This window comes from Eurosta solidaginis, chromosome 2, assembly GCF_040869045.1.
Source record: "Eurosta solidaginis isolate ZX-2024a chromosome 2, ASM4086904v1, whole genome shotgun sequence".
Lineage (NCBI taxonomy): Eukaryota > Metazoa > Arthropoda > Insecta > Diptera > Tephritidae > Eurosta > Eurosta solidaginis.
The window spans coordinates 128,051,456-128,077,285 of record NC_090320.1 but is presented as its reverse complement, the minus strand read 5'-3'; the positions used below and the strand labels follow the sequence as shown (position 1 = coordinate 128,077,285).

At 41.3% G+C, this 25,830-nt stretch overlaps 1 long non-coding RNA gene and 1 pseudogene across 2 annotated transcripts; one reads left to right on the top strand and one right to left on the bottom strand.

Annotated features, from left to right (window-relative positions):
- Nucleotides 1-1,592: 1,592 nt before the first annotated feature.
- On the bottom strand, nucleotides 1,593-25,801 carry LOC137240221 (uncharacterized). Of its 2 annotated transcripts, none has more exons than XR_010949638.1 (4): nucleotides 22,434-25,801; nucleotides 22,168-22,357; nucleotides 21,867-22,095; nucleotides 1,593-4,119 (listed from the first exon to the last, which is right to left on the bottom strand). It is a non-coding gene; the product is annotated as an uncharacterized lncRNA (long non-coding RNA). The 2 variants fall into 2 exon arrangements; XR_010949639.1 differs by having other exon boundaries at nucleotides 22,593-25,801.
- Nucleotides 9,003-25,830, top strand: part of LOC137239607 (probable ATP-dependent RNA helicase spindle-E) — a 36,670-nt pseudogene continuing 19,842 nt past the window's right edge.

Sequence of the window (25,830 nt, the reverse complement as noted above, 5' to 3'; positions counted from 1 at the left end):
GTTTAAATTTTATATCTCATTATTATTATTATTATTTGTTTTCAAAAATACCTACGGAGCACCATTTTGGGAAAATCTAGATAGTAATGCGCTTGCGATAAACCAAAACTCGAAAAGTATTCAATTTAATTTAACATTACCCAATAGTAATGATATTTTATCAATCAACATTTCATTATTATTACTAAAACAAAGTGAGCATCTTTTAACGAATGACGAAGAAGAAATTGAAGTGTTGTCAACGATACCACTATTTTCACCATCCACAACAATCGCACCATCGTCTAAAGGTGATTTTCAACTGAAGGGAAGCCTATGAGAACTTTTACTATAGATGAAGCTACAGAGGCATTTCGTAGAGAGCTCATTGAAAAGGAATCTGAGACTGGAGGAATCATTGAGCAAAACAAGCATTTTATCGACATTTTAAATTGGAATGTGATAATTTTGATCTACCAATTCATTGTACTTATGATAGTAGATATATGGAAAAAATGTTGAGCATCAAGTGCTTTGAATATCGTGAAATTGAAACTGAACGTAAATATGGTGATATTGAAAAGATTCTAGCCCAGGATACTTCATTTACAAAACTACAGACAAACATATAATATGATCATTGTATAATGTGACTCACACATGTATAGATAAAAATAAAAAACCGATATGAAATTAGCTAATTTAATAATAATTTTACTTATTTGCCTGTTTAACTTAAGTTATGGAACAAGTTATCCCTATAACCAATTTATGAATCAAGAACAAAATATAAACAGCTTTAGAAATTTTGAAAATATAAAAAAGGACTAGTTTTGAATACAATATTTCAAACACTTCCTTACGTTTAAAAATAAATGTAACAGTTAAATTTTTAGATCAGAGTTTTCCTGAGCTCAACCCCTTATTATTAAAAACAACATCAACAACAACAACGCAGAGCCCTGGGGGATCTTTTAGACCAACTATCCGCGATCAAACGAGTGAGTCATATGGTGTGAAAAAAGGTGAATACACCATTCTAGAGGCTATTGACAATTTTAAAGAATTACTAGTTGAAAAGGAAAAGAGTATAGGAGGCATTCTTGAAAGCCCAGAGGTTTTTATAGACATTTCAATTTAGTTTACGATAATTGTGAAATACGAATTAAATGCTCTTATTACAGCAATTATATACGTTCAAAAATTGAGTATAGAGATAAATTAAGTAAAATAAAAAATCATTTCGGTGAACACTATGAAAACTGTGTTTGGTCGAATTCTAATAGCACAGATGGCCCAGACACTTGCAATTGCTCACACCAAGAGCGTTTGGATGAGGAAGCCTACAAAATTATGAACACTTACACAAAATGTTTATAAAGTAGCTCTAAGCAATATGGATGATAAGCGAATTCTACGAGAAAATGACATTGATACTTATGCTTATGGTCATTTCGAAACCTTATAGTAGTACTTTACTGTAATACATTTAAGAAAAAAATAATAAACAATTTATATTTTATATAATTTATTTTTATTAAATAAAAATTTTAAACAAAATTGATCACAAATTACTGTGTTGTATTTTTCTTTCTGCTCATAATTGTATGGTATTGGTGACTTCAGATAATTTATCAGTTCAATCGGTGGCTGTAAATTTCCAAAACTATCAAAATATTCTTTTTAGTTTTTCTTAGTACTTTCATGATCTTATCAAGATTTGCAAACATAATTATTTGTCATGATTTTAAAGGAGCGATCGAAAAAATCTGTTATCTATCAGCTGTGTATCTGATAAAAATCTGCTAAATCTGTTACCTATCAGTTGCGCATCTGATAAGAATCTGGTCTGATATCAAGTTTTACTTATTTTGAACTGTTATATATTAAACTTGACTCGGGGTTTGCTAGCAAGGTTACTGTAACCTTTAATAATGTTACCGGTAATTTCCTTGTACATATTTGTTGTGAAGATCTCTTCTAATTGAAAAAATCTGTTATCTATCAGCTGTGTATCTGATAAGAATCTGCTAAATATGTTACCTATCAGTTGTGTATCTGATAAGAATCTGGTCTGATATCAATTTTACTTATTTTGAACTGTTATATATTAAACTTTTCTCGGGGTTGCTAACAAGGTCACTATAACCTTTAATAAAGTTACCGGTAATTTCCTTGTACATATTTGTTGTGAAGATCTCTTCTAATTATGAATCGATTTTGGTTTTGCAAATGGTAAGTTTTTATGTGTGTATTAATCCACAATTTGATTAAGTATATACACACCGACACACATATATACAGCAAAACAATTTCGTTTCCTACACTTAGGCGCATCCGTTCTTTCGGTTTGTGTTCTAGCCGATCTATATTATTTAGGTGCATACGTATGACACCGATTCATGCCTTCTAGCTTAGACAGTTTAGCTAAGAATTTAAGTAATAATGATTTAGAAATAACAAAGGCTTATTTCCCCAACGATCATCACTTTGATTTAATGAAACGTAAAGTTATTTTTCCATATGACTACTTAGATTCAGAAGAACGTCTCAACGAAACACAATTACCTGATCGTTCAAATTTCTTTAATAAATTATCAAATGAATCGTGTAGTATCGATGATTATCAGCATGCACAAAATGTTTGGACAACATTTAATTGTTCCAATTTATTAGATTATTTATTATTATATTTAGAAGTAGATGTGCTACTCCTCAGTGACATTTTTGAAAATTTTAGAAAATTATGTAAAGGAATTTATCGATGTCAATATTATACATCTCCAGTATTATCTTGGGACGCAATGCTCAAAATAACTAGAATAGAATTAGAATTGTTTACTGATGAAAACATGCGTAATTTCATAATGTCGGAAATTAGGGGCGGGAGCGTTAAATATTTAAGTGATTACGATGCGACTAAGTCTTCAAATTACATAATTTATTTAGATGTTAATAATTTATATGGTTATGCTATGTCACAATATCTCCCTCATAATAATTTTGAATGGATTGAAAACGTAGAGTTTGACGTACCATACCAGAAGATTCTTTAGTCGGATACATATTAGAAGTAGATTTAGATTATCCCATAACCACTCACAATATTGATAATGATTTACCATTTTGTTTTGAAAATAAAAAAGTTGGCTCAATGAAAAACTCAAAGTTGATTGGTGATTTGAAAAACAAAATAAAATATATTATTCATTATAGAAATTTACAACAATGTATTAAACATGGACTTGTATTAAAGAAAATTCATAGAATTCTACAATTTAATCAATCAGATTGGCTAAAAAAATATATCGATTTAAATAATTATCATAGAACATTAGCAGCAAATAAGTTTGAGGAAAATTTCTTTAATAATGCTGTGTATGGGAAAACTATGGAAAATGTAGATAAAAGAGTAGATGTTAAATTAGTACAAGATTGGGAAATACTAGTATTGGGGAAAGAGGTAGGAAAAAATTAGGTGCTAGGGCCTTAATAGCAAAACCAAATTTCCATAGTCTAAGCAAATTTTCTAATAATTTAATAGCGATTCAATTGAAACAAGTGTCAACTCTGTACAATAAACCGATACATATTGGTGTGTGTGGGGGGGGGGGGGGGGATTGGGGAGCAGTCGCTCGATTAGAAATCTATATGACTCTTTAAGACGGCTCGGGTGAAGTCTAAGACTCATTAGAAATATGAGGGGACATTTAAAAATTTGCGGCCCTTTAAAAATGTAGGGCTCCCCATTTAACGATCCTCTCCTGAACGACAAAGCTCTGCTAAAGGTAAAAGCTCTAAGCTTTCTCTTATACATCGGCCAGAACAGAAACAAAAAGCTCTAAGCTTAAGAACGTGTGCGCCTAAAAGTAGGCAACGAAATTGTTTTGCTGTATATATATGTGTGTCGGTATGTATATACTTTTCCTTGCACCATTTTTCCTTGCACCTTTTGGGCTGGAACCCCCATTTACATACTAACTTGACCCTTTCCCATAATATGCGTGGTGGGGCCTTATATGTGATACTAAAAAGGCCGAGGGGTAGTTGTCGCAGTTTTCGTGTAGTTTGAGCAAATGTACGTTCTTCTTACAGCCACAGCTGGAATATTGCTATGCCCACATCGTCAAATCAAATTACCTAGAATGAAAAAGAAACGAATATCAGTAAGGATAATTAAAAAGTTTTTAATATAACCGGAAAAGTGCTTAATAAATACAAGATACTCAAGGAGATTTCAGATAATCAGAATCAGGACCTGTAAAGTAAATTCAAGTGAACCATGCCAAGGCATTTTCCGGTGGCGGGGGTACCCGAAGATTATAACAAGGGATAATTGATAGATGTTGGGAAAATAGGTAGTAAATTAGGCGTGCTACAAAAACAAAAACGAATAAATGCAAATAACTGTTTAATCCATTATGCGAAGTTCTTTGAATGGATGTGCAAATTGAAACGGGCAAAGCACTGCTAAAACTACTTTCCCCGAATAACCCGGGAACGAATTGGTATGACAACTTCTATTCTTCTTTAGCAGCAGTGCCGAGCACCAGTTCCCTTTTGGACAGGAAAGTAAACGTTTGGTTGTCTACAAGTTTATCATATGCCAGTACAGAACATACTCGTTTGCTGCATCTGACCAATACATCTAATTTTCCCAGATTTTCTGGGCTCAGCAAGGGTATCCTCCTGAATGGTGCATGTGTACCCTGCTGCTTGGCCGCTCACCCAACAACACCAGGCACGACGGAACTTGCCTTTCGACACCCAAATTGCACTCACGCTTCCCGTGGCTCCAGCGTGTTAGTGGGCTTAGATTATACCCGTGGTAGCTATCCCTGTAGTAAGAGGCGAATAAAATACCAAATTGATTCAAGGGGTTTTGTAGCGCAACCCTTTCAATGGGTTGCCAGCGCAATATATAGTTTCTCCAACCCAATTTTCAACGTCAACTACCCGTGGCGAAACCTGTTTCTTTAACAGCCTAGGCTCTGACGACCTCATGTTCCTTATGGAACTACATTTGAAGGTGCTTAGTTAGCTGACAACGCTTACTTAGGTAGATTCTAGAGTAAAAACCAAAACAAAATATAGGTTAGGTTGAACTGGCCGGTTCATGAGGACCTCACAAAGACTGAATGAGTCCGTAGTGTTACCAGAAGTTTGTTTTAACGATCAAGTTGAAAACCCTATCAACAACCAGGACCTATGTTATAAAATAACTCCGTCCTCTTGACAAATACTAGCAACTTCCTAGGACTTATGCCACTTGCTGCTTCTAGATCTGACAGCCTTATCACTCCTTATAGCTGGAGCCTTAAGGCCCCATTACTGATACTTAGCACAGACTTGACTTGTCTTGAGAACTGTCACTTACAGTTCTGTTAAATGAACATTGCATGTTACTGTTTATTCAAACCTTAGCAACACTTAACTTGACTTAGAAGTCTGTTGAATTTTGATTTTCTATGTAAGTTCTAAGTGACGTTTACATTTTGAGATGCCATTTGTTTGTTTCCATTTTGTTACGGCGGCAAGACCACAGATAGGGCGCGCTCGTAATAATGGTGGGGAGAGAAGAAAAGAAAATACACAAACGAATTCGTTATAAAAAGCACACAATAATATTTATTAAAACGAAAGTGAATGCAAATTCAGAGTTAATCAAATCCATAACAATTAAGGATTTGAATTTACGCAAGGGTATGGAATGAATTTTATAATTTTGAGTGTTATGGAAAGTGACTTACCTTCGGTGACTTGGCTACTGGCGGTTTCTTAGACGTTCGCAAAAGAAGTGACCGAGGTAAAAAGACTTTAGTTCGCGGTCACCGCCGAATCCTAGCTTAACTATTATCCGGCGGGGTAAACGGTTATAGGTATAAACCGATAGGAATAAATGAAAAATGTGAGGTGAAAAGATAACGAAAAGGAAAAGTAAAGCGATACGAGGGTGCACAGCTATATTTAGGCTTGTGGCCTAAACATGCCGGCCCCCTTGCGGCGAGCAACTTCGAAACGACCGTAGCGCCCCAACAACCAAGTCCCAAAGGGCTCACGAGAACGAATCTCAACTTAAATTTAGACCCTGCAGTAAATGCGTATGGAAGAAAGAATAGTATGCCCAGGATACGTAATTCGACCGACGCCAGACGCTTCTTCGTGGGATTCCTGTGAATAAAGAGATGTTAGTCGAAATAGACGTGGGTTGATTTTAGTGCACTTTACTTATTGAATGGACAGATGCCTGATTATTGCTGGTGGGTTGATGGTGGCTTGAGTCAGCAGCCCGCCTACGTTCGACGGTGGTGTGCCACTAACCATTAGGCTGGCGTAGACATCGGCACCTAGTGTGAGCCGGACAGGTGTAGACCGGTGGAAAGCTGGATCCGCCAGCTTCATAAATTGGAATGGCGTGGCCGATGGATCCAGAGTTGCTGTAGGACTAAGCCGTGAATATCGTGACACCACTGTGGCCTGGGTCGTCACTGCTCCCGTTACCCCGTATTTCCCTCGTAGAACAAGCGTGCACTTCACGTGATAGGATGTGCCGGTACGCTCTAACCCGAGGTCTTTTGCGAGGTTGGCATCGATTATGGAGTTCGGAGCGCACGGATCAATAAGGGCGCGTACTGCGTGGAGCTTCCCTCCTGCTGCTATCCGAACGACCGCCGTTGGAGCTATGGCTACAAATGCGCGTGTAATGGTCGTTGCTAGAGGCGTCTCCCGGAGTCGTCCTGTTCTGAAGCCGGCTGGCGTTGTTGGTTGGCGCGCGAGCGTGGTTACTTGGGCACGGGCGTTATACGGGACCGCCCTACCAATTGAGCGTCGTGACGAGCGGGACGGACGCGGTTCCACGTCGCCACGGCGCCCCCCGGTAGAGCGATGCGATGGGGGAAAGGACGTGTCTCCCCGCCATCCCCGCGTTGTACGTTTGAAGGATTCTCGTGTCGTAGGACCGGTCGGAAACGTTGTGGTCCTGAACCGCCCGGTGGTGTCGCGGCTAGTATTGCAGTAGGATCTTCCCGTCGTTCGATCTCTTCCTCGGCGACGTCTGCTTCCCACCACAGGGTTTGTTCTGTGACGTGGATTGACAGGGCTCCGTCGGAGCTCTCTTCGCCATCACTCTCGTGGGAAGGTGGTGGAACGTCGTCGAGGTGTGTTGACGTGTGGTGCTGCTCGTTGCACCGATGACAGCGATCTTCGCTGGGACATGTCTTCCGTTGGTGGAATGGCGATAAGCAATTTGTGCAATATCTCAAATCTATAATCGTCTTTAGTTGATCCATGTTCGTCATGCCTCGGTAAATCGGGCAGAGCCTTATGCTGTGCGATTTTTCACATAGCCGGCATGGGACGCTGAATGTGCTGCCGCGTGCCTCCGTCTTGGCGCGTTTATGGGACAATCCAGTCATTCTGGAATATCAAATTGTTAATAGAACATTCGTAGATGCCCTTGGGTTGGGTGGCTTATGAGCGGAGACAAGGAGCTTAATAGGCTGAGCTTGTGGTTGGCGTACTCGGGATGAATAATTAGATTAAGTTAGTCTGCCGACATAATGACGTGTAGTGGTTGAAACCACTGTTAGGTTTGGTAAAATTGCATTGAGACACGCCTAAAAGTATCTTTAATTTTGAAAATATTTTCATCAGAATGAAAGTTCTGATGTTGAAACAATCAAGGAGTGAAATCAAGAATTATTAAATATAGACTTAGGACAAACTAAATTTTTTGGTGTTTGCCTAAGGCAGGCAATACGCGATAATATACGGTATATCACGGTAAACCCGTGTGTTGTCACGGCTCCTTGTAATTGCTCTACAAAATTTGGCCACAAAACTTACCCACGCCCATGCAATGTGACTATGAATATAACATATGAATGACTGAAAAATAACTAGTCAAATGACGTCGTGCAGATAAAATGTGCGACAGATGTAAAGAGGCCTTTATTCGCTGTCTGGAAACACTCTTTGTGTTGATTTGGGCCATGTTGTGTGAGAATCACAAATTGTGGTGTGTTTGTTGATTTCAACACAACCCTGGCGGGAATAGCCTACAATATCGAGTGTGGCAATTTGTAGTGCTGTCAGCTGATAACTCTTCCACTCATTGGAGTGAGTGCTACCAATTTGGCAGCGTAATGAGACATAATGGTTATGTCAAGCAATTATTTAGGGACAGCTCGCGTCTGAGTCCTGACGCGACATTAAATTTATAGTCTGTTCTAAAAAGTTTAATTTCTCCCTTGTTTGCAGTATCGAAAGCATATATGACACTACTTTATTCTTGCTTGGATTTCAAGCTAAAAAGGACTGACGAAACTTTATCGGAACTTCAATACACAAAAACAATTTCTATCAGGAGGGCGAGACCACTATTGAGTGTGACATGTTTTGTTTATGTTTTACATTTTAATTTTGTCCTAACCTTTTTAACAGGGGAAAAAAATGCAAATAAACGGCGAAATTATTTCGGGCTCGAGTGGCCCCCCTTTTTTTTCACAATAAAGTTGGTTTTGAGTGTGTTTTTATGCACCAAAATGTCAGACTAAAACAAAATTTTCATTTGTCGGAAAAAGGTAAAGTTGCTCGGGTACTAACACTCGAGTTTGTTGGATCCCACGGATCCGCCTCGTGATTCCATGGGGTCGCGCGCAATGTGTTTACGGAGTAAGAAAAGGCAAAAGCAAATGTCATCGAGTGGCAACCTTGATTCGTTCATTCAAAATGTCATTCATTCATGGAGATGAGTATAGACATTTTGAATGAATTTTCGCTATGAAGAAAGCTTGTGATGGGTAAGTATGAGTATCGTTCCCTTTTTGATAATTTTATAAATTTTCTAATTTCTTTTCATTTTATTTATTTTTTTATTTTCAGGTAGCCAGCTACAACTTGGGTGGTTTGCTGGCACCACCTGAGTGAAAAATTCGATTGCTAGGGGGTGGTAAATACAAGATGGTGTCCAAAAATACTAAATTGGACAATTCTCATATTAGCAACCTGCACGCATGTAATCCTGTGCGTGGAAGTCCACTTTGATTGCGGCGGGTGGATTTTATTATTTTTTTTTTTTAAAACAATTGCTCCCGAAATCCATTCAAACATCCTCCACCACACTAAAGCATAAAGCTTTCACAATATCTTTGTTTCACAGATGTCAATTGTTAGAGGCTCAGTCACTTATTTTATGTCTACAGGAGACAAGTGATAGGAAAATTGATGAAGTGGCACAATTATGTGACTTTACAGATGATTTTAAGCGTGAACCTGGGCCGCGTGGTTGTGTGTCGGGCAGCGTTGCAACCACGGCTGGCAAAATTGATAGTGGCAGGCCTATTAAACGGGAATATATTGGTGGCCAATATGTACAGCGTGTTGCTGAACTAGAACGTAGGCGAATGTTAGAGAGTGATGAAGATGTCCAAATGGAAGAAGGGCACTCGTCACGCCATGGTGTCTCGTCATCAACTCGTATGGATGAACTTGAAGATTTGAGTGAGGGCGAAGATGACGTTAAAGCAAAATACCCAAAATGAACGATGGTGTTTATGATAGATATTGTTTCAATTTGCAACGAGATGAGTCCTTACCCATACACGATAACCAGGAACAGATTTTGCAAGCAATACGTACACATCCAGTGGTAGTGCTTGAAGGTGACCCAAATAGTTTGTACACAACCACGTCGTATTGCTGCCATGTCCATTGCTAGACGTATCTGTGCTGAAAGAAAATAGTTGGTTCACATGCCAGAACCGCAGAAGACACTCGCATGATCAAAGAAAAATTGCTCAAACAATCCACACATATGATACTTGATGAAGTGCATGAACGTGATTAAGAAATGGGTTTTCTTTTTATTGTTATCAGAACAAACTCGCGTGATTTTAAAGTTATACTTATGTCAGCCATCATATATGCTGGAGAGTTCTCTGATTACTTTACTATTCGTCGCAGTCCAGCACTAGTGCTACATGTCGACTCACGTCGGCTCTTCCAAGTGCTCGAGTTTTATTTATCAGACTTGGGCGCATTAATAGCACACACGTCAATGTGGATATATCGGATCCTGGCATTTCTACGGAAATGTATAATATTGCATTGAAATTGATTATAGGTAGTCATAGACAATTTAGAAAGACAAGAAGCTGCTGTGTCAATATAAAACATTACAGCACAACAAACTTCCATACTTATCTTTTTACCCGGCATAAATGAAATTGATCAAGTGTGTACCAAATTACAATTGCTTAGTGAATCCGAAGATAATAATGTGGGGTCGTTTCCCCTACGTTTGCATTCAATGGTCTCATCGGATGAACAAAGCAAGGTATTTACCAATCCACCCGGCGGTTTTCGGAAAGTCCTATCAGCTAAAAACCTAGCAGAAGGTTCAATTACAGTGCCAGACGCTACATATGTTACTGATCTTTGTTTGACCAAATCACTTATCACTGATACCGCAACAAATTTTCCCTCGCTGCAATTGCATTGGGCATCACGCGAATGGTCGCCAGCGTTATGGGGGTGCCGGTCGTGTTATGAATGGACGTGTCTATCGTATGGTTTCAAAAAACTTATGAGCATTATGGAATAATTTGGCACAACTAAAATGTTACGTTGTCCTCTGGAAAATGCCTGAAAGCTAAACTACTCGATATGGGTCCGCCACCAGATATGCGTGGTTTGGCTATGACACCACCAAAACTTTCCGATATACACAAGACTGTATTAACTTTGAAAGAGGTAGGTGCACTTTCCACAACAGTTAATGGGGTTTATTCTATACAGGACGGCGATTTGAGTTTTATGAGACGTGTAATGGCTGGCATGCCACTTGATATACGTCTAATGGTAACGGATGGGGATCTGACCGATGGCGTCGGTGGTGATAACAAGGATTTGGGTTGTATTCAAGGCACCACAACAATTGGATTCACCGGGCGCTCGTAATAACTAATTGGATTTTCGAGGTAAGTGATTTCCTGATTACATACAATGCTGGATGGTGAAATGAATATTTGTTTTCATATAGGCTGAGGAGGTAGTACAGCTGCTTAGTGAGCTTCTGAGATGGAGGCGCATACCAAACGAGCACGCTTCCCACCGGATGAGACTTGAACCGTTGGTCAAGGAATGAAGGATATGCGTTCGATTACTTGTAAGTTGAGTTCAAAAGGGTCTCAATCATGTTTCTTGTATATATATATGTAGTTGTTAAGTTGGTCGTACAAAGAACCAAGTAACTGATAGGGTGAGTCGCGAATGTAGGGGACCATAGCGTTAATAAAGCGATAATAATTATAATGGTTATGTGACGTTCTTCAGGAGAATTCGATCGCCAATTGGTGTGGGGAAAGGGGGGGGGGGGAGGTGTATCGACGAGAATGATCGTGCCAGATACAATATCGCAGGCCCCTCGCAAGCCCTCATTGTTGTTGAACGACAAACTTTGTTTTAGTTAGTTTCCACTCTGCCTTGAGGTGCCTAAATTTTGGATTTCCCTATTATTGAACTTTCTGACCATGGAACCGAAGAACTAGTCACAATATGAATACCATTGATTATCCGAAAACTGAAAGGCGTGTTCGATCACCTTTTTGGAATCCCTTTTGAAGTTCATTGATGAGTAAATTGGTATATTTCATAATAGTAACCTATGCTAATCATGGATGATCAAACGAAATAACGTCTTCCCGTCATCTTTAGAATCATAGACGAATCAAATGTGTTTACTTTGGGTGATCAAACTGTATAATCGTTTTTAATTCGCTTTTCTGACTCTTTGCTGTCTATATTCGTTGACGGACTGATGAATCTCATACTCGTTAAATTTTTTACCTTTCCTTGAAGATCTTATTTGTATGAGAGGGGAAGAGTAAAATACATGATAATCGTATTCGAAGGATCTGAACATGACTGTGAACAGCAGTCAAACATTACTCCCAAACAATTAGCGTTCACGGTGACAATGATCCCAATTGTGATTAAAGCAGTTCAAAAGATGGATCATAAATGATTAGTTAAGAATAATCTAATCACTTTTGTCTCCCGACACTACTTTAATTTTTGAATCGAAAATCCCTTTTAAATTTGAACGTGTTTAATCATCTTGGGGCATGATGTTTGAATATTTTTGGAGTCGCTGGTTATTCTGGTGGTGATATGAATAAAAAATTTTTTTTTTTGGGGGTATGCGGTGGCAGATAGTTTATCTGCTTTAGGCTTCTGTTGGCCTCGTTCGTGGTGAACGAGGGCTGGGTTATGGGGTTTGTTGGCCTCGTTCAGGGTGAACGAGAGCTGGGTTAAACGGGTTGTTGGCCTCGTTCGGGGTGAACGAGAGCTGGGTTAAGCGGGTTGTTGGACGGGTGGAAGTTACAGATCTTCCTCATCCTCACTGGAGGGTGGTAGTAGGACCAATTTCGTGGTTGGTCTGGTGGTTTGTCCCCTTGCCCTATCCAGTTCGACGACTCGAACTCGGTTATCGGGGCCATAGTGAAGATTGGCTATCCGACCAAGTCTCTATTCGTTAGGGGGCAGATTATCCTCCTTAATGACGACTAGGTCTCCCTGTTTAAGGTTTGATTGTGGATGCTTCCACTTAACGCGCTTCTGCAATTCGGTGAGATACTCAGTTTTCAGAAGGTTTGTTTGCAGAAGGTTTGATGCAGCGCCTTAAGTTTTTCCCATCGGTTGACGAGTGATGCGTGATTCTCGCTAACGTCGATCTCCGGTGGAGCTAACAGGTGCCCTCCCACGAGGAAATGGCCTGGAGCAAGTGGCTCCAAGTTAGACGGCTCGTTGGAGGGGGGGCTAAACGGTCGAGAATTGAGACAGGACTCGATTCGACAAAGTAGTGTGCCGAACTCTTCAAGGGTAAATTTGTGATCCAAAGCGATCTTCTTGAAGTGGTTCTTGAAGCTTTTGACCCCTGCCTCCCATAGTCCGCCCATGTGAGGAGCTCCTGGTGGTATGAAATGCCATGTCAGGTTTTGGTGACAGTACTTGGATAGAGTTCGGTTGCGAGCGTCCGCCAGGAAGGCTTTGAGTTCTGAGCGGAAAGCTCTGGAGGCTCCGACAAAGTTGGTTCCGTTTTCGGAGTAGATGTTCTTTGGACATCCTCGCCGAGCAACAAACCTATCGAACGCTGCCAGGAATGCGGCAGTACTGAGGTCACTAGTGGCTACCAAGTGAATCGCCTTGGTTGCAAAGCAAACAAAGAGGCAGACGTAACCCTTTGACATGCGGCATCCTCTTCCGCTATAAGATTTGATATCAAATGGTCCGGCAAAATCTACCCCCGCATTGGTGAAAGCCCGGGAAAAGGTGGTTCGTTCTGAGGGTAGATCTCCCATAAGTTGGGTTTGGGTCCGCTTGCGGAATATTGTGTACGTTTTGCAATTGTGTATGACCGATCGGATCATATTTTTGACCCTAGGGATCCAATATTGTGTGCGTAGGCGACGAAACATAAGTTGGTTCTCCCCATGCAGGGTGTCTTTATGGATGAACTGGACAAGTCGTGTGAGCCGGCAGTCATACGGCAGAATGATCGGGTGCCGTTCACTGTAGGGAAGATCCTTGGCCCCTGAAAGATGACCGCCCACCCTCAATATGCCCTTTTCATCGACAAGGGGGTAAGAGGGAGGATTTCACTCTTTGAACCGATGAGCTTCCCGGAATTTAAACTCGAAAGTTCCTCCGAATAGTGCCTCCGTTGGTAGAAAGCTATTAACTGACTTGTCGTGGCCTGGATTTCATCGGGTGAAATGAAGTGCGATGCCGCTTTAAAGGAAGAATTTGTCTTAGGATTGGTTCTTTGGATAAATCTTCGAACATACGATATGACCCTCAAGGCCCTGGATAAATTGGAAAACCGTTCGAGGATGTCGGCTTTCTCCTTTATTTTTGAAGTTGTATGAACCTGCACCCGTTTCTCCTCTATGTTAGTCCGATAGTCCTTTTCTTGTATTGGCCATTCTGTCTTATCTTCTTGTAACCAAGAAGGTCCCTGCCACCACAAAGAGTTATTGACTAACTCCTTCGCTGATAGCCCTCGGCTAGCCAGGTCTGCAGGATTGGATGCGGATTCTACGTGGTGCCAGGATTTGTTTCCTACCTTTTCCACTATTTTCGTTACTCGATGAGCGACAAAGGTTGACCAAGAACAAGGGGGGTTTCTTATCCACGCCAAAACAATCGTGGAGTCTGTCCATAGGTGTAGATTGAAATTTTTGAAATGCACATTTTCACGCACTGATTCGATGGTTTCGGCCAGCAACACTGCACCGCATAGCTCTAATCGGGGTAAGGAAATTGTTTTAACGGGTGCTACTCTTTTTTTTGCTATTAATAAGTTAACGTAGACCTCATCATTTATCTTTGCTCGTAAAAAGACTGTCGCGGCGTAAGCTTTTTCCGAGGCGTCGCAAAAGCCGTGTATTTCAATGTCGTTGGTTGGCGTAAAATACACCCAACGTGGGATACGAATTCCGTTAATGGAGGGGTATTCCTGCATAAAATTATGCCATCGGTCTAGGGTTCCTGCCGACACTGGTTCGTCCCAGTCAGTCCCTTCTAGCCAAATGTTTTGCATAATGATTTTGGCAACAATGACGACTGGGGCGAGCCAACCTAGAGGATTGAAAAGTTTAGCGATTGCAGAAAGTATTGCCCTTTTCGTTAACATATCACGAAATTCAATTGGTTTTGCCGTGAAGTAAAAATAATCCGCATGCGCGTTCCATCGAATACCTAGGCTCTTGACCGTACTCGTGTCCTCGAATTCCAAAAAGTCTTCGTTGAGCAGATGAGGTTTGGGTATCCCTTTCAGTATTCTTGAGCAATTTGACGTCCATTTGCGAAGGAAAAAACCTGCGGACTGTAAAGCATCTGTGATTTCATCGCGAGCTTTGAGTGTGGATTCGATGCTATGTCCCCCGGCTAGAACGTCATCGACGTACATACTGTTTCGCAAGATGTGCGCTGCATTTGGCAGAGATGTCTCGACGTCATCAGCAAGTTGATGTAAGGTTCTGATCGCTAGATAGGGGGCACAGTATACCCCAAAGGTTACCGTGTTGAGCTCAAACACGCCGACAGGGTCCTCTGCTTTGAGTCGAAAAACTATTCTTTGGTATTGGGTTTGATTTTCCCTTACCCAAATTTGCCTGTACATCTTCTCAATGTCGCTGTTGAAGACGTACTTGTAGAATCTCCATCGGAGGAGCAGTATTGTTAAGTCAGATTGAAGTACTGGGCCGGTGTGTAGCACATCGTTCAGGCTTGTGCCATTGGATGTCGGGCACGACGCGTTGAATACGACCCTTACTTTAGTTGTTGTGCTTTCTTCTTTGATCACCGCATGATGCGGTAAGAAATAGCAATCATTTGATTGTGGTGGTACTACGGTGTGCACCTTAGACATGTGCCCTAACGTGACGTATTCTGTCAGTACCCTATTGTATTCCGTCTGTAGGGCCGGTGTCTTGGCTAGGCGTGTCTCGTTCCGATAGAACTGAAAGCAGACGTCCTTGAGAGATGGGCCCAAACAGACGGTTTTTGGGAAGCTTTGTTTGAATGGAAGGGCGACGGTATATCTTCCATCTGAATTCCTTTCCGTTGTGTTTTTATATAGTGCCTCGCAATAGGCATTGTCTTCCGTCAGGGCTTTTTTCGTTGGTATGTTTTCAATTTCCCAGAAAGCGGTTAGTTGCTTATCTAGGCTAATTTCGTTAAAAAAGGATACTCGTGTATTGGTTGGGTGAGGTGCATCTGCACGACCGGTTAAAATCCAACCGAAGACGGTTTCTTGGGCGAGAAGCGTATTTAGAACGTTCTTCCGTATACCGTTCAGTATTATCTGGGGATAAATGTCGCCTCCAAGTATGAGGTCGACTGGTTCATTAATGAAGAACCTCTTGTCCGCCAGAATCAGATCAGGGAACGCTTGCCGAGTCGTTGCGCTCACTTGGCAAGTCGGAAGGTCCCCTGTTAATTGAGGCAGGACTAGGGCCACTGTATTGATGCTTACTAAGGGGTCTGTAAGCGAACCTAAATTAATCGAACATGATTCCTTTACCTGTGCAGATGGTGTATTGTTTATTCCTGACACTTGCACATGCAAACGTTTGGACGGAAGGTTTATTCGCTTCTTTAGTCTTTCTGTTATGAAAGAGCATTCGGACCCAGAGTCTATCAGCGCTCTGGCGGAAAATTTCACTCCGTTGTGGATTATATTAACCCGCGCTGTTCCTAATAACACCCCTTTTGTTGTGTTAGCCTGATACGACATGGCGTTGTTAGTACTATCTTGTCTTTTATCAGACTCCATCCTTGCCATAGCCTGTTGTGAGGTTGAAGGTGTGTTGTCGGTGGCGTTTTGAGTCCACCTTTGAGGCGTTGTCTTTTGTTGTGCTTTCGGGAGATGGAGCAAGGTGTTGTGCCTTGCGTGGCACGTGCTGCAGTTGAATGGGCTGGTGCATCGTGTCACGGTGTGTCCACCTGACAGACAATTCAGACAATAACTATTGCTTTTTACAAACTCGATTTTCCCTGATGTAGACAACCTACGGAATTTTTGGCAATTTCGTAATTTGTGCTCCGTACTGTTGCACATCTTACAGGCTGATTTGGGTACGCTGGCTTGGTAAACCCCAAGTTTTGTAGAATTTTCCCTAGAGTTCGAATTTTGACTTTTGGGTGCTTTTGTGGTTTTGTTACCCCTAAGATCAGAAACCGTCTCTAATGTCTGGAAGCGATTGGACAGGAATTTGTCCATATCCTCCAATTTCGGGATATCTGTTTTTCGTTCCACGGTCTGTTCCCAAAGAGCCAACGTAGATTCAGGGAGTTTTGTGGAGCATAGGTAGGTTATGATTGCGTCCCAATTTGTGATGTCAATATTATGACATTGTAGCGCAGAAATGCAATTGTTTATCTCACGTTGCAATTTTTTGATTGATGTTCCACACTCCTGCTCGACTGCCGTCAGATTAAATAAAGGTTTTAATTGTGTGTTGACGAGGATACGTTTATTTTCGTACCTGTCGCTTAGATTTTTCCAGGCGGTTGCAAAACCCTCGTTTGTTAATGAGCACCTGCCCACTATTTCTTTTGCCTCCCCTTGCGTTTTTTGTTTTAAATAGTATAATTTCTCGACATCTTTCAGATCGGTATTGTGGATGTAAGTGGCCGTGAACATATCTCTAAAGGCTGGCCAGGAAAGGTAGTCACCTTTAAATACATCGGTGTCGCAGGGCGGCAGCCGCATTTTATGTCCACGGCGCGAAGAGTCTTCATCTTTTGCCGGCTGTGGGGTGATAGCTTCGGCTTCAGCCGCCACAGCAGACATGCATTGCAGGTAGCAAGCGAAGCAACTTTTATTCTTTTTTCTCAGCGAGCTGAGTTCCTCTTTGGACAGCTCAGAATTGCTGAGAAGATTTTCATACGTAGACTTGATTTTCTTCCATAGGGCCCTTAGCTCCTCTTGCAGTAGTCCAAGGGTGTGCTTGTTGCGTGATTCGGCCGGGGTCGAGTTGAAATCTTGTTCAAACTCGACTATGGAATCAGCCAATCTAAGTCTCCCTTGCTTTAATTAATCTGAATATTTTGTTTCTTTGAAGGTGTCGAGCTTGAAGGCAAAAGACTTAGTGGCGTTGGTGTGTATTCAACCGCAGCAAAAGTTATAAGAGTGTTTTGTTTTTTGAACGTAGCCCAGCTATCAATCCTGCTGTGATTGTGCTGTATAAGTAAAATCTTTAAAAACACACGGATTGAAACTCTGAACTGATTGTATGTGTTAACACAGAAAGCAATCTTATGTGAATTTAGTGATAAGCGAAAAAATGAATCAGATGTAAATCTTGACGTGAATGTAATGTGCGGCCAGTGATATGAACCACTTATAAAGATCCTCACGAGGATTATGTAGGCCACAGATAGAAATCCTGACGAGGATTTAATGTGTATACAGTGATATAGATAGAAATCCTGACGAGGATTTAATGTGTATGTAAATGTGATATCAAATGTGTACAAAGTGATATCTAACACAGATAGAAATCCTGACGAGGATTTAATGTGTATGTAGTGATATGCAACACAGATAGAAATCCTGAAAGGTTCTAGTGTGTACAAAGTGATATCAAACACAGATAGAAATCCTGACGAGGATTTAATGTGTCTACAGTGATGTGCAATGCAGAGAAGAGAAATCGTCTGCAAATATTTAATGTGTCTAAAGGGTGTATTGGACACAGATAGAAATATTTTCTGAAAACTTAGCGTGTCTAAAAAAAGTTTAAAAAACGCAGATGTAATCCCGATGTGGATATAGTGTGTCAACCTCGAGATTTGAACCACAAATCGAAATCCTGTGGATTTAATGTGTATAATTCTAGAAATTTGAACCACAGATAGAAATCCCAATGAGGATTTAATGTGTATGCAAAAAGTGTGATGTGAACGCTGATGAGTATCCTCGAGTAGCCAACCAGGGTATCTTTCCCAACCAAAAGAAATAAATTTTGTATATACAACTTGACGTGGAATACGTACAATTTAAAATATTTATTAAGAAAAGAGTGAGAAAAATACAGCTATATAATATGAGGTGATATAGTTTAATTGCGTGATCAAGCCACTAGCCACCCAATGTAGTGATAGTTTTTGGCTTTTGGTATTATTTCAGCTCGCAAATTGCTTAATAAAGCGAATTCCGTGATAGATAGGCTAAGGCTACCAACCAAGTGAAAATACGGTTCCTGTAGCAAGTTTTTGTCAACGTATGTGACGACGAGGGGTACGACACAGTGCAGTGATGAATGTGAAAAAAAAACTAAAAAAAATTCACTGACTGTCTGCCTTGAGCGGTGTCGAGTAACCCTTACCACTGGTGGGGGAAATAACCCGATCGTCAAAAGGCGATTGGTGTGTTTAAACGACGAAATTTAGCAATTTCACTTGCTTTGCCTTTATTATATCTAACACGGAACGCACTTTCCGTGCGTAAAATCACGCAACTAATAAAAAAATTTTTTATAATTTTGAGTGTTATGGAAAGTGACTTACCTTCGGTGACTTGGATAATGGCGGTTTCTTTGACGTTCGCAAAAGAAGTGACCGGGGTAAAAAGACTTTAGTTAGCGGTCACCACCGAATCCTAGCTTAACTATTATCCGGCGGGGTAAACGGTTATCGGTATAAACCGATAGGAATAAATGAAAAATGTGAGGTGGAAAGATAACGAAAAGGAAAAGTAAAGCGATACGAGGGTGCACCGCCATATTTAGGCTTGTGGCCTAAACACATTTCATTTTGACATTTTGTCATACAAATTGACATTTATTGATTATGATGCCAGATTGTATGCGCTAAGTGGAGTATAATCAAGGCTAAGTTGCCAAGTTTACGCCAAGTCAAGTCTATGCTAAGTATCAGTAATGGGGCCTTTAGCCTGGCAAGCGCAGGGCACGAGCACAGAACGTGCTCGATCCTTTTCTCCTCCAATCCGCACTTCCTATATCTGCTATCACTGACCAAGCCTAATTTAAAGGCATGTGACGCCAGAAGACAGTGTCTAGTCAGAATACCCATCATGAGTCTACAGTCCTCTATTTTTAATGATAATGAAAATATAATAATCAGTGTTTATGAATAACCTATTTAAAGTAATCTCTTGCAACAATCTGATCGATGGCTAAATCGCCATGTAGGTAGTCTGGCGTTCCACCTTGCATGTAGGTACTGTATGTGCTCAACCGTGCAAATTGACATTAGCAGTAACATTATTTACATGAACATTGCCTGGTATTTGTGCAGGCATCAATATAGCATAGCATTTTTCAAGCGGAAGTATTCGCCATAAGTTGGTGCGCTAGGCTGAACCTTCAGCACTGATACTCCAACGAAACAATTGCCATACTCAGTCAGACAGTCAGGCCCCACTAAAGGCAATTGTGGCGTTCGAAATAAAGTCAGCACTGGTCCTTGAGTGCATAGAATCTGAATCAATTAGGAGCACACAACGTAGTACTGTTGCCCTGGGTCCCAGGCCATAGAGAAGTAGAGAGTAATGAGCAGGCGGACTCTAGTGTTTAATTTTTTGCGTCCATCCCACAAATTATCATCCTCTAAGCAGACCCATGCAGTTGGTCTGCGCCATACTCTCCTCCTCCGGGAAGGTATCGAACCCAATCCGGGTCCTTCTCCTGTCCTGAGAAATGGTTTTGCTGCGTTTGCCGGAAAATAATCCTTTTAGGACGGTCATACTCTTGTCAGTGTGTCATGTGCAAGGGATGGTTGCATCGGACAGGTTGCTCTGGGCTTGATCTCAAAACCCGACTTCCTCGTAACTTTTATAAATCTTTTGTGGCTTCTTGTTGTTCACGCCCTCATTACATTATGAGAAAATACGGCACCTGAGAACACAGCCGTATGAAGCTGAAAAACACAAGCAGGTCCTCAGTGAACTCCACAAACAGGCGTCGGACCTCTATGCTAGGAATTGCCCGGTGAATCATGTACTCAAAGAAGAAAACTAGCAGAGTAGGAACGCGAGTCACTCTAGCTCAACTTCGATCTGGATACTGTAACAGGTTAAACTCTTACCTACCCAGAATCAACCCCGACATACAAAGCATATGTCCTGCTTGTAATGTCTCCACACATGAGACCAACCATCTCTTAACTGTATTTTGGAACCAACGCCTCTAACACTCCTCTCATTATGGTCCACCCCTGTTGAAACTTTCTGTTTCCTTGGACTCCTGTTAGAGGACATCGATGACAATTTGTGATCGGTCGCACCTATTGGATTGGGCGAAGCACTGCTACAACAACAACAGCAGGCGGACAACCCGGAAAGAGAGGTAGGAGCTGCATGACCCATCGATCCGAGCCGTTCCTGCCAGTTGGCTCACAGGGGCGTTTATTAGTAGAAGGGAGGGAAAAGAGAGAAGAACACTGGAGCAATACGCCAGGAGACAATCTAAGTTACTGTTAGGAGGTTATAGTACAAGTCGCTACAGGGCAATAATAGAACTCTCGAAAGATAACCTAAGAATCCCAAGAGATATTCTTACAGGGCATTATAGACTGAACAGCCGTATGCAGAAACTGGGCATACTATCGAATAACACATGCCGATTTTGTGATCCATCAGCAGACGGCGGACCATATCCTCCTAGAATACGACGCAATCTCAAAACGTAGGGCTAAGTTTATAGGCTTACCATGGCCAGTGCATTCTCACATTTAATCCCTCCAGCCAAGAACTCTGCTAGGATTCATCAAAGAAGTCGGCTAGGATGAGGTGCTGTGAAGGGGATGTGCAATCCTCAATAAATTATCTATCTATCTACGTTCCAGTAACAAGCACCATTGCCGTACTAACCCGACCATCTCGGGAGCTATTGCTATGACTACATTGAACCTTCTAGGGATTGAATATTAATAATGACCGCAATGCGAAAGTCTGCTAAAATTTACCATTCTCCATAGAATGCTGTATATAACTTTCCACGTTTTGAATCAGTAATGAAATGAGCAAAATTTACTAAAATTGTAACTGGTAATAAGGTGTTCAAGTCCTCTCCTAACGCAATGTAATGGCAACGGCCACGCAGGGAAAATAATAAAAATCCTATAAATCAACTGATCATAATTAATTAATTCCACTCTTTCTATGCAGTTGTATGCATACATACATATGTATTTTGTTCTCCAAACGCTATTTAAAGAAATCAATTGGTATTTACATGAACTTCGAACTCTTTGGTATTTGCATTCTTCAGTTGATTATCATCAAAAGCATGACAAATTTTCACTACCAAATTCATACATGTTGTTTATATATTTAATATGGTAGGCAGTTTACTTACCCTTTCTGGTGCGAAGATCCTGGACAATCGGGCCTGACTACACGCGATTTATTTTGCTTTAAGAGAGCGTACTTAACGCGAACCATATCACGTTAGGGCGCAATTTCGGTGATGCAACCAATCAAAGAAATGTTTGCTTCTAATGCCTCTAGGATAGCAGCAGCAGCTCCCGGTGGCGGCACATAAATAACAGTTGCATGCGGATCAGTTGCCTTTTTTGTTCGGCTACCTATTCAATTTTAATTCACATTACATTATCTACTATTGCAATTTGTAATCAATACAAATCAATATAAATTACCGAAGCAAATACTGGCAAACCAAGATGCGTATTTCCACCCCTTTTTGGGGAAATACATCCCACCAGTTTGATACCGTATTCCAAAGCATGTTGGTTGTGGAAAGTACCTTGTTTACCGGTAAATCCTTGGCAAATGACACGTGAATCTGCATTTAATTGTAGGTTTCTTGTTGTTTTGGCATATTCTGAGCTGAATCGCACCCCCGCAGAGATGATATATATTAGAATAATATAAATTTTTTTTTATTATTTAAAAATGCACATACGTATGAATGAAAAGCAGAAAGTAAATAACGTTGTTTTTGTTGTAGCGATCTGTGCAACAAATTTTTTAATTTCCGCTTTCTGATTCTAAAAACGAAGCTCGACACGCGTCTTTTGATACCACCTTTGTTTAGGTTGTGCAATGTCTTGTAAAACGTTACCTTTTTTCTTCGGGCCAACGGGTGAAGCGATCGATTATCGTCAGGTAGTATCTGTATCCGTCGCAAAATGGCATGATTATGATGTCGAGGTGAACGTGTTTGAAAAGCTCACTCGGTACCTCGATGTGTTGCGGAATGCTTCCTTCATGACGGTGTACCCTACAACGTTGGCATGACAAACATGTACGGACCCGTCGGATACTGTCACGATTCATAAGGGGTCACGCGTATTGTTGACTTACGAGCTTTTGTGCTGCGGCTTGTCCATTGGGGTCCGAGATGTTGTGAATTAGGTCGAACACCTTTCGTCGTAGTGTCGAGGGTATGTATGTCCTTACCTTGCCCGTCGATACGTCACAGTACAACTCGGCATGTGAATCATCAATTTTGAGTTTGCTTAGTTTCAGAGATGTTGAACTTGAACGTAGCAGATGGTGTAGTTCCTGATCGTTATGTGGTTCGTCTTCGATCTCTCTAGCTGATAGGGAGGTTTATGGTATTAATCCGCGACAGCGCATCGGCTACCGTGTTTTTATGTCCCGGTGTATGTACTATCGTGCTGGTAAACTGACTGATATACTGAAGTTGGCGTTGTTGCCGGGGCGAAGCCTTCTCAGAGTTTTGATCTAACGCAAATGAGAGTGGGCGATGGTCGGTAATAACTGTGACGTTTCGGCCCTCTAACAGATGTTTAAATAATCGTATGCCCTTGAAGATAGCTAATAGTTCGCGATAGTAGGCGCTATAGTTTCGTTCAGTCTTACTGAGCTTAGCCGTATAAAACCCTAAAGGTTGTATCATACCGTTGATAGACTGGTCCAGTGCCGCCCATATTGCCTGATCAGATGCATCGCAGCGAAGAGTTAAAGCAGCCTCCATTGCTGGGTATTTTACAGTCACCAAAGGCTTTTGATGTTGTTTCATTCCATCCCAACGGACGTTTGTCGTTCTTTTTCGCTACCGCGATGAGGGCGATTAGTGGAGCCTGAATTTCCGAAACTCGAGGAATGTTTAGCCTTAAAAGATCAATGAGCCTAAAAAATGTCGAAGCTCAGCAATTGTTTGTGGTTTCGGGTAGTTTCGCGGGTAGTCCTGCTGTGACGATTGTATGTTCGAGGTAGACCACCTCTTGTTGTGCGAACGAACATTTGTTGACATTAATTGCAAGACCGTGCTGTCTGAAGCGGTCGAACACAATTCTTAGGTGTTTTTGTGTTCCTCCATGGACTTAGATGCTATCAAGGTATCGCCGATGTAAATATGACAAAACTGCAAGTCTCGAAATATGGAATCCATTAATCTTTGAAATGATTGTGCAGCGTTACATAAGCCGAATGTCATTACGTTGAATTCGAAGAGGCCGAAGGGTGTTATTACCACTGTTTTCGGTCGGTCTTCAGGTGCTACTGGAATCTGGTTTCCATCTTTTTTCACACGAGATGTAGTGGGCTGACTCATTCGCTCTTTGACGGAACGCAAATACCTTGTTTTAACATACTGTCGAATTCTTTTTTGGCTGCTGCTAGTTTTTCTCCAGCGAGCCGACGCGCCCTCTGTGGCGGGTGTACCTTGCGCAGTTATGTGGTGCTTTACGCTATGCTTAGGCGTGAGAGGATTGGTCGGTGTGGTGATTCCCGCGAACTCCTGGAGGAGGCGTTCCACATAACTGTTATAAGTGGCGGGTGTAACATGTGCGGCCGTCATTTTTTGCCTTGATGCTTGAGGTCGTGGAGACTGTGACCTAGTAACGTTTGAGTTAGAGTGCACCAGCCTCCGATTGCGTAGGTCGACGAGCAGGTTGTTATGTTTGATGAAGTCGGCACCTAATATGGGATGCGCAAAGTCTGCGACTGTGAATTGCCACTTGAAAGTTTGGCCTAGACCAATGTGGAGCGCTAGTTGGTGTAAGCCGTAAGTTCTTATTATACAGCCATTTGCTGCAAATAGAGTGAAATCAGTTTTCTTTAAATTCGTTGGAATATTATTGAGAACTCCCCTGGGTAACTCTGAAATGTCGGCGCCGGTGTCGATCAAGAATTTGAGACGATTTTTTTTTGTTTTTACTGCCGCAGGTGAGCTCCTGTACCTGGGCAGTTAATTCTTTGATGTTATGTGCAAACAATTTTTGTGCTTCTTGTATGCTACTGCCCCATCAGCTGTTGGGGGCCCACTTTGGTAGTCACTGAAATAATGCTATTTTCCACCTCATAAATTTTGTCTGCTTGTAAGGCGAGACTGTCAAGATCGTTAGTGGCGCTGACGGCCGAAATCCGACGGACGTTATGTGGCATTTGTTCCAGAAAAAATTGTACGTAGAATGTTCTCGGCCACCATACCAGCTCCTAATTTTTCAAACGCAGTAAATAGTGTAATGGCTTTCCATCAGTGAACTCAGTGTTATAAAGCAGACGTCGTGATTTGCTTTCGCTGCTTTCTTCGAATATGTCAAGCAGTCGTGTCTTCAAAGCCTGGAATTTGCCATCAGCTGGTGGATCCTTAATAATGTCGCCACAAATGGTAGGGTAATATTATCCAAGTGCACCAAAACATACCGGTACTGTGATATGTCGCTACAAATTTGTGCTATTTCGAATGCGCCTCGACTTTTATAAACCAAATTGCACAATTGTCTTTCCAGAATGGGGGTAATTTAACTGCACGAGTGGCTGAGATAATACCACCGGGGCTTTCGCTGAATGCTGAACCAAATTCTGGAACACTTGAAGATGTGGTTGTCGCGTTTTAGGTGCTCGAGTTTTGTGTTTGCGTGCTCATTTTGAGTATAGGGTCACCAATGTAGTGTACTTGACCGCATCTATACTACTGTAGTCACGTTAGATAATATGTTTATTGATCAAACGTAATATTTAATATATAATACTAATAATAATGAAATTTGAATGTTTATGTGTAAATGCTCTCCTTCTACTAATTCTTCCGCGTGGTTCGTTGAGGTTAAGTATCTTTCATTAGCCAAAAACGGGTTGCCGTCATGCAGAAAAGTGAGCATGTTGCCACACATTGATGTCGGGCAAAAAGTAACGCACGCGCTCTCTCAAAATAGTGTACGTGTGACCCGCTTTCTCGCGCCTACCTATTGTGTTTTCGACATTCCTTCTCGCTCGATTTTATTTAAATTTTGAAGTTACTTCTTTATGTATGTTTTCGTTATCTCTAACCAAAAAATATGCAACAAAAACAACACGGGTAACTGGCTTGCCGGTTACCCATACCGGTT